Source organism: Schistocerca gregaria, chromosome X (genome assembly GCF_023897955.1).
Source record: "Schistocerca gregaria isolate iqSchGreg1 chromosome X, iqSchGreg1.2, whole genome shotgun sequence".
NCBI lineage: Eukaryota > Metazoa > Arthropoda > Insecta > Orthoptera > Acrididae > Schistocerca > Schistocerca gregaria.
Window position 1 is genome coordinate 661,497,527 of NC_064931.1, and position 8,454 is coordinate 661,505,980.

The following is an 8,454-nucleotide window of genomic DNA, read 5'->3' on the forward strand; positions in this document are numbered from 1 at the left end:
GTAGTATCTCTTATTACTTTATTATACAAGTGTTCACTTTGGGATCGTAAGAAAAGGATATTCCACAACTGTACCCATTAATCAACATACACACACAATTACTGCACCAACATATGCGCAGGAGAAACGTAAGGACCGAGCCGTTTGCAGTTCCGATATTCACCATACAATAACTATCTCTACTCAAAATTATCCCACCGAAGACCAAGATTATTACATATAAATTCCGTTCCTATTTGATAATTTACTTTAATAGCCACTATTGTACTGCTGCCAATTCCCGACACAATTCACCCATTGAAATATGAAAACCCTTACAAAATTCACACACTTAAGATGAACTCACTTTGTTTCAGCCAAAATTCATGGCTACGTTATCAGTTTACTAATCTCTTTCCCCGCTTTGCAATTTTAATTATTCAGAAAATCTACATTCCAATAAACATAAATAAGCAACCATTACCTTCACTTGGTTTGCTAAAATTCGACACACACTTTCACACGAGATACCACGTGTCCTTAACAAAGTATCCACGTTACTAAATCTTTCAAGATGACAGATATGTAAGAAAATTGAAAATTTATTACACTACTTAATTTCACACGCATATTTAATGTAATAGCACACTTCCTGCTTACATGGTATAGGTCCCTAGCACTCGTACATCCACTAGTTATAAAATTCTTGATCAGCTCCATGTAGTGAGTGCCAGGTGTGAAACTAAATAAATTGCCGCACGCAGTTAAATATTTCATTTTCTCTAATGAACTTGCTCGGTCAAACAAATTAGATTAAATTATTCACCGCGAAATTGTTATAAAACCCCAAAGTTGCAAATTACTACCACAAAGGAAAGCAACAATTTTACGTCACCTACTACTGCATATTACCTACGTAAGTAAATTTCGTTCCCCCAGAATATTAATATTACTTTACGTCTAACTGCAAAAAAAAAAGGTTATTCACCTAATGTGAAACCATTAATCATAAATATAGCACATTTCCCACACTTAAATCGAGCATGGCTCGACCCACTTCCGAAACGCGTCCTCTCTCGTCCAAGTCTTCAGCAGCAGTCCCGGCTCGCACCCACGCTACAGTTCTGCTCGCCTGACCACTCTTGGTGGGGGCGGCTCCCAACCAGTCATCAGCAGAAATTCCCCCGGTTTAAAGTTTCCGGTCAAACCTCCCTTCTACATAATGGGAAAGATCCCACGCTTTTCTTCCCAAAGACTGAAACGTGAGTTTTTTAGACTATCAAACCTTCATACACAGCAAAATGCTGAAGTTTCAGAGCGTCCATAACGCTGCCTATCGACTAGTTGTTCCACATCGTACACCCACAATCGCTAAATATCGTTCGATCCTTATTCTCTCCCCAAACATTCTTCCTACAATTATTTTCATACATTCATTTCTTTCTCCCTCCTGCTGTGAACTCAATAGGATAAGGAAATATAGGAAATAGTGGGCGTTCTTAACTTATTCAATCAATGAAAACAGTTCGATTCCTCTTGTCATTCTTTTATAACTTGGTGTTGGTCTGCAGACACCGACAGTAATTCTGTGGTTAGTAAATCAAAGGATACTATTACGATAAAAAAAGATCTTCTCAGAAGAACACGACGATCTATTGCATTAAGTATTGTTACATTATTAGAAATATAAATGAGAGTTGTCATTGCCGAATACAGTGACCATCTCTCAGTATATTACCAGACACCCTAGATGCATTTTAGCAAACACGAAGTACGTTTTCCATTTTATGTTAAGTTAAAAACTACATACCTGAAAGAAGAAGCTTTTCTTTCGTACTAATCTTTCTTCTCACTACATTGCATACCACCAGAATGTAGTTTTTCATATCCACTAAGCCATATTAATTGAAGAAAAAGTGATAGCTCACACTGAGGACGGTATAAAAAAGTAATGGCCATGTTGAAGGGACCACCCGTCCTATTGGAAAGAGACGCATTGTTCTCAACACTTTTCGTGCAAGATGCCGCCCCACAGCATATCACTCTTGAAGTTCACCTGCTTCTGCGAAACACAATTGGAAACGATCGACTTATCAGCAGATAGTTTCTAAATGCTTGGTTGGCACTATCACATGACCTCACTCCCTGTGATTTCTGGTTGTGAGGCTACCTGAAGGATAGGGTTTACCAGGGTAGCATTCGCACATGTGCTGACCTGAAGTACAACATATCAAGAGAGGTAGCCAGCATACCTACAGACATGCTTCGTTCTTTTGTGCAGAATGCAATTCTGTGCTTTCAGACACTTGTGGACACTGATGGGCGCCATATTCGACCCCATTTTGTAGCAATAATGGTAACGGTGTTTATTGGTATGATGTATCGTAGAAGTACATTAAAAGTGTTTTAGTTGAATAAATTCTGCATTATTTCTCTCCTCATTCCTTGACATTACAGTTACCAATTTTGGTACTCGTACGGTAATTAGTTTCCGTGTTATAACGTGTTAAATAGGGAAAGGTTAATTATAACCACCCGGTATTTACAGAGACCTCTCAGCCACTTAGTCTCTTCAACTATTTATGCAGTAAGGATACTGGTGGTCAAATTTACTAACATATTTCTACGTACTCGACGTTGAAGGATCGGCGTTTAGTAAATTTTTACACAATTTTCATTGCGAAAAAAAATACCGATCTATTTGCAGCTGCATCATAAATATACGAAAGCTTTTCCCTGCTGGACGTGGGCTTCGTTTCGCGATTGGTATATATTCTCCATTTTTAAATTTCTCTTCAATGTTTCAGTCTGGTGTGTTCGTTTTTCTGTTCCCGCTGTTATAATAATCGAGCTGCAGTGAAACTGTCTATGCAAACATATACCTGGCTAGCCACTTTGGACTGATAGTGCAACCTGTTTTCATGTGGAGCTGATTGAACGGGTCCCGTGCAGCTAGCCAGGCTTTCGGAAACCTATGTTGGCCTGCTTTATCCACCACTCTTCAGGTTGCTTAAATGGTACCGGTGAAGACAGGGGCAGACAGGCTGGAAGGAGAATTTGTACTTCTCTGGTCTTAACACACGGTGTGGGGACTTCTGGAACGGTGGAATCACTTGCCTGAGAATGTTAGGAGCAGACTCGTCTCTGCAGCTAGGTGCAGCACGAGTTCTGCGAGCGGATTGACACGGCGTGTGGAAACACTACGTACCTCCCTGCATTTCTGTCATACTACACACAGTCACAATTGACAACCTTACAGGCTGCACAAGCGAACTGTACAGTTTTAAAATTAGGTTCAGTGCTCTACTTCTGAGAGGCCTCTTGACTGCACCAGTGGGCCTACTGCCATTATAAACTTCGAGGAAGGGGATTTTTTTTAATATCTCGTCAACTTAAACTTAAGACAAGTGAATTTTTGAACTAGCCATAATTTTAAAGTTAGGTAACTGTGGAAAGAGAATTTGTTTAAATATGCGAACTGATGTCAGAGGGGTAGGGGAAATTGTTTCGATATTAAATAGAGCTTAACTTTTTTGACATCCTATACTAATGTACGATGTTTAAAGAGCTCTTAGTTTTAACCATTGGATAACTGGAAAGCGAGAAGTTGTTTAAGCATACATCTTGCACCAATTTTTAAACTTAAGGAAAGTGAACTGCAACGTCGTAAAAGTTGGGAAAAACCAATGATTTTTTAATTTTCCGCATTTCAAATTTGGACCAGGCTGCACCCAATTCTCAGATGCTCTGTACTGGAGTCTGACATCATAGCTCTGGGGAAGTCTGGCAACCGTGCAGATGCGCCCATATCCTAAGATCCACCATCTTGGATTCTGTACTTAGCGCAAGTGAATTATTTCCACTAACAGAACGGACGTCCATCTTCTATTTGCCCCCAATTTACAATGGACTGAGCTGCAACTACACATGTGTGGAGAAAACCTTCACTTTACACGAGGAGCGATTGGATTGTTTTGAATTTCCAGCCTGTTTTTGAATTTCGTGCCATTTTATAGATAAAACAATTTCACTTTAGGTCTAAAAGAGGTGTGGTGAGAGGGGAATGGAGAAATCTGGCAAAAAATCTTCGTTACACCATCGATGATGTCATTTGAAATATGGTAATAATGCAGACTGCACCCATACCCCCACGGCCTCATTACTACTGTAGTCATCAAAAACTATTCAGACTTTCACAAATGAATATGGTTTTCGTTTATCGCGAATGTTGTTATTAGAGAAACAGTTGTATGCTGTAAGGTGCCCTGATCGTTCCAAGGTCTCACGACGTTATACAAAAATTTCTAAAAACTGGATATGTGAAGAATAAAATAGGTTAAAGGAAAAAAAACAACAGCTGCTGAGAGAAATAGAGATAGAACTATAACAGCTGTAACACACGAAGAACATTACTATGAGGTAGCCTGAACGTGTGACATCAACCAAAGTACAGTTCAGTGAACTGTACATTCCGACGCTTTTCAAGCTTGACACATTTTGCTTCACGAGCAGCGTCATGAAAATGACTGTACTATTCTCCGAATTATGTTAACGATAACTAAAACGTGATGCGACACTTGTATGTAAGATTTTGTTTGCTGATGAAGAATTGTTTACAGACCATGAGAAAAAAATCTTCGCACTAGGCACTACCCGGCAGCTGAAAATCCATGCTATCAGAGAGAAGTAGGTAAACATTGGTTTCGGTCTGTCACAGTGCCGTGCACTCTAGAAGAGTAGTTTGGAAGGGAGGTGTTTGATAACATCACAGTCTCTTGATAATTATTAATTACTGCTGTGATTATCAGTATATAAGAAAAGAACGAGAAGGCATGAAAGTTTAGCGGTCACCCTGTGGGACAGTTTATGCGTCTGGGAACACAGTCTCTACAGTACTGTAGATGCATTATATACAATGTCTGCCTCAAAAACACGAATTATAATGTATACTTCTGTATGCATCGGCCCATGCATGTTACACCAATTATCAATCCACTTTGAAAGTCAGGCGGATCATGACGTTCTGTTATGTTCCCTACACGCCTGTCTGTAACATTTAATGTCGGTCTTTCCAATATTAAGTAAAAATCATTCCTTGATATTGCTATTTTAATAATGTAGTCTTCTAGCATTTGTCACTGTTATTTCATTAAATATTTCGTCTTCTAGGAAAGAACTGACGTTAACTAAAAGTTCGATGAATGATAATGTAAATAAATGTTGTACTCAGTCTTTTAAGCTGTCCATGGTTCAAACTCGTCGTAGTCTCTCTAGGGGAAGATCAGAGGTCCTGGGTCTTAAATAGCCAAGTGAAAACGTATCTTCACGCTATCACTGAACAAAATTTATTCAACATGCTGGTTTATCGCAATAGCAAAAAAATACGTTATTCATCTTTCAGCACTAAAGGGAGTTTCTTCATACGCGCCTTTTTCATAATCATGAAACAATTACTAACTGCGCGGTATCTTTGCAGTCTGGCGAGTTGGCAACAAAAGTCTGCAGTGAAGTGGGAAACTGAAGCGGTTTCTTTGGAGCAAATCTCATTATATATAAAAGCTTATTCCTTCCAGCTGCATCCAGAAGATTCTATTAGAAAAAAACTAAAAAATAGAACAATTTCCACTTTTAAGAACGCAGAAAAATTTGAATGAAATTATGTTTTTTATGATTATAAAATTCTCCGAAATATAATATAAAGAAAAGGTATTTATATAGTTTAATGATTTTGATATGCCACGTTTAAAGGACGGTGCATATTTAGTTTTAGCAGAATATATTATCATTAATGAAAAGCTTAAATTTGTTTTTAGAATATAGTGGCAGGTTTCAGTTTACTGAATACTAAACTTACATGAAATATTATGTAAATTACCTTCGTAAAAATTTTTCGATGCATGTGACATTTGTTGTGAACTATATCATGGAAAGACAAAAACCAAATTACGTACTGCAGAGGTACATATTTTATTTTGAATCTAGCTCACTAGTGAAATCTGTAGCACAACATTATCTCACAAAAGGTACAAAAACATTAGTACTTTATGATCAATATAATGAAAAGACAAAATTTCGTAACTCCACCACTGCGTTGACTAATTATGTGAGAAACATGAAGCTCAAGGAAAAAGATTTTTATCTTTGCCTTAAATCTTGGTTAGTTGTAAACAGACAGCTCACATACCGTGTCTACTTTCGCACCACACACATCATTTAGTCGGAACATTCCGGCATCATACACGGCATCCCATCAACTGGGAAAATCCTTCCCATGACTTTTTACCACTCAGTTTACGTATGTGTAATATCTTTGCAAGTAGAGCATACCAATTCCAAACAAGACAACTAATTATGAAGCAGCGACACACGAGGTTTTTCTTAGCTGCTAGAAAGCCATAATCTGAATACGTATCTTGCACACAGGAACGACTATACCTTAAGATAGCGAATATGAATTTTCGAAAATGTAACGCAACATTTGGGGTCTCCAAGAGAGCTGGAAACAAAAGCGACGAAGGCCTTCATTGACAATGGTTGTAAGGTGTGAATGAAACAAACAACTCAGAACATTAAACAGGTAGAGATTACGGATTGCCTAAATGAACATTTATTTGGTAGTTACTTCATAAAGTGCTCCTTGATTCTTGATAATGTGAGTACAAAGCGAAGGTTCTGTTTTTTTTTTGTTTGCGTCTCTCGTCTCTGTAAATATCTTTTTTTTAAAAAAAAGTTCGGAGCTCTGTAATACGTTTACCTATTTACGATTTACTAGCTCGCTTTTTACTAGAACTAAGGGTTTTATTAGATCTAGATTAAAGTTTCTTTAATTTTAAAAATCACTTGAGAATGTCAGGCATCAATTGAATACCCAAATTTGTTTCTCTGTCGTCGGGGAACGCAGGGAAATACATGGGAAGTTAAATATGTTTGTAGAATGAATAATAGAGCAGCTATCTCAATTAAAAAGAAAGGAAAGAGAAATAAAGATATTTATGGTTCTCCGTGCTTTACTAAGGTGATGTAACGATTTAATAAAAATTCTTCACGAAAGACAGTAACATGGTGGAAAGCTGTATCGTCAGGTAGAAGGAAGGAAAGGTTGTAAAGAAATAAAACTCGAGTGGAACGGGGAAACGGCCGCCCTTCACTTGAGAGGATTTGCTATTAATGATGTGATAAACATAGAAGCTTTTACCGTATGGATGGTGATATGCTAATCTAACATGACACACGGTTGGTAGATTGTCATAAAATCAACTACATAACGCAAAATTACTTTGCAATGTTTTACAATAACCACCAATGTGATGCGAATGTTGTAGCTCTTAATCTGTCACTCTCTGCTCCAGAGCAGATATTTCTGATACAAATTATTTCTATATATTGTTTTCACCGCGCGGGTTTAGCCGAGCGGTCTGAGGCGCTGCAGTCATGGACTGTGCAGCTGGTCCCCGCGGAGGTTCGAGTCCTCCCTCGGACATGGGTGTGTGAGTTTGTCCTTAGTGTAATTTAGGTTAAGTAGTACGTAAGCTTAGGGACTGAGGACCTTAGCAGTGAAGTCCCATAAGATTTCACACACATTTGAACATTTTTAAGTTTGGAAGGTAGGAGACGGATACTGGCAGAAGTAAAGCTGTGAGTACCGGACGTGAGTCGTGCTTCGGTAGCTCAGTTGGTAGAGCACTTGCCCGCAAAAGGCAAAGGTCCCGAGTTCGAGTCTCGGTCGGGCACACAGTTTTAATCTGCCAGGAAGTTTCATATCAGCGCACACTCCGCTGCAGAGTGAAAATCTCATTCTTTTTATATATTGTTTTGTTTTATTTGCTCTATGCAGTGTGTTAATATGTTTGGTTTTGACAGTTACGGTGCGAAACAGAGAAACTTACATTCATATGTGATCCTGCATGTACCCTACCTCTTTACTGAAAAATGCTAACGTTTGTATATTGTTCTTGCTTTAAAGATGTTGTATGGCTTTCTGCCAGCTAGCCTAAGAGTCAGTTTGTCTACCGAGGAGTGTAATTAAAAGAAGCATATTAATCATTTTACCCACTACTGATAGTATCTCGAAGACTGAAATTGGTAATATACACGCACAAAAAGTTTAAAAAAAGGCGCTGCACGAAAGAATTATCCGAAAGGTACGGAAATCAATAGATGTGAGGTGATGCGCAGACAAACAAATGATTAAAATTTGATAAAAACGGGACACTTTACTCACGAGAAAGCTTCACACACAGAGCAAGTCAATAACGCATTGGTCCACCTCTGGCCCTTATGCAAGCAATTATTCGGCTCGGCATTGATTGGTAGAAATGTTGGATGTCCCACTGAGGAATGTCGTGCCAAGTTCTATCCAGTGGGTGCGTTAGATCGTCAAAATCCGAAGCCTGATTGGAGGGCCCTGCCCAGAATGCTCCAAACGTTCTCAACTGGGGCGGTATCCGGCGAAGTTGCTGCCCGAGGTAACGTTTG

At 38.7% G+C, this 8,454-nt stretch overlaps 1 non-coding gene across 1 annotated transcript; it reads left to right on the forward strand.

Moving 5' to 3' along the window:
* Positions 1-7,635: 7,635 nt before the first annotated feature.
* On the forward strand, positions 7,636-7,710 carry Trnal-caa (transfer RNA leucine (anticodon CAA)). Its single transcript has one exon. It is a non-coding gene; the product is annotated as a tRNA-Leu (tRNA).
* Positions 7,711-8,454: the final 744 nt, after the last annotated feature.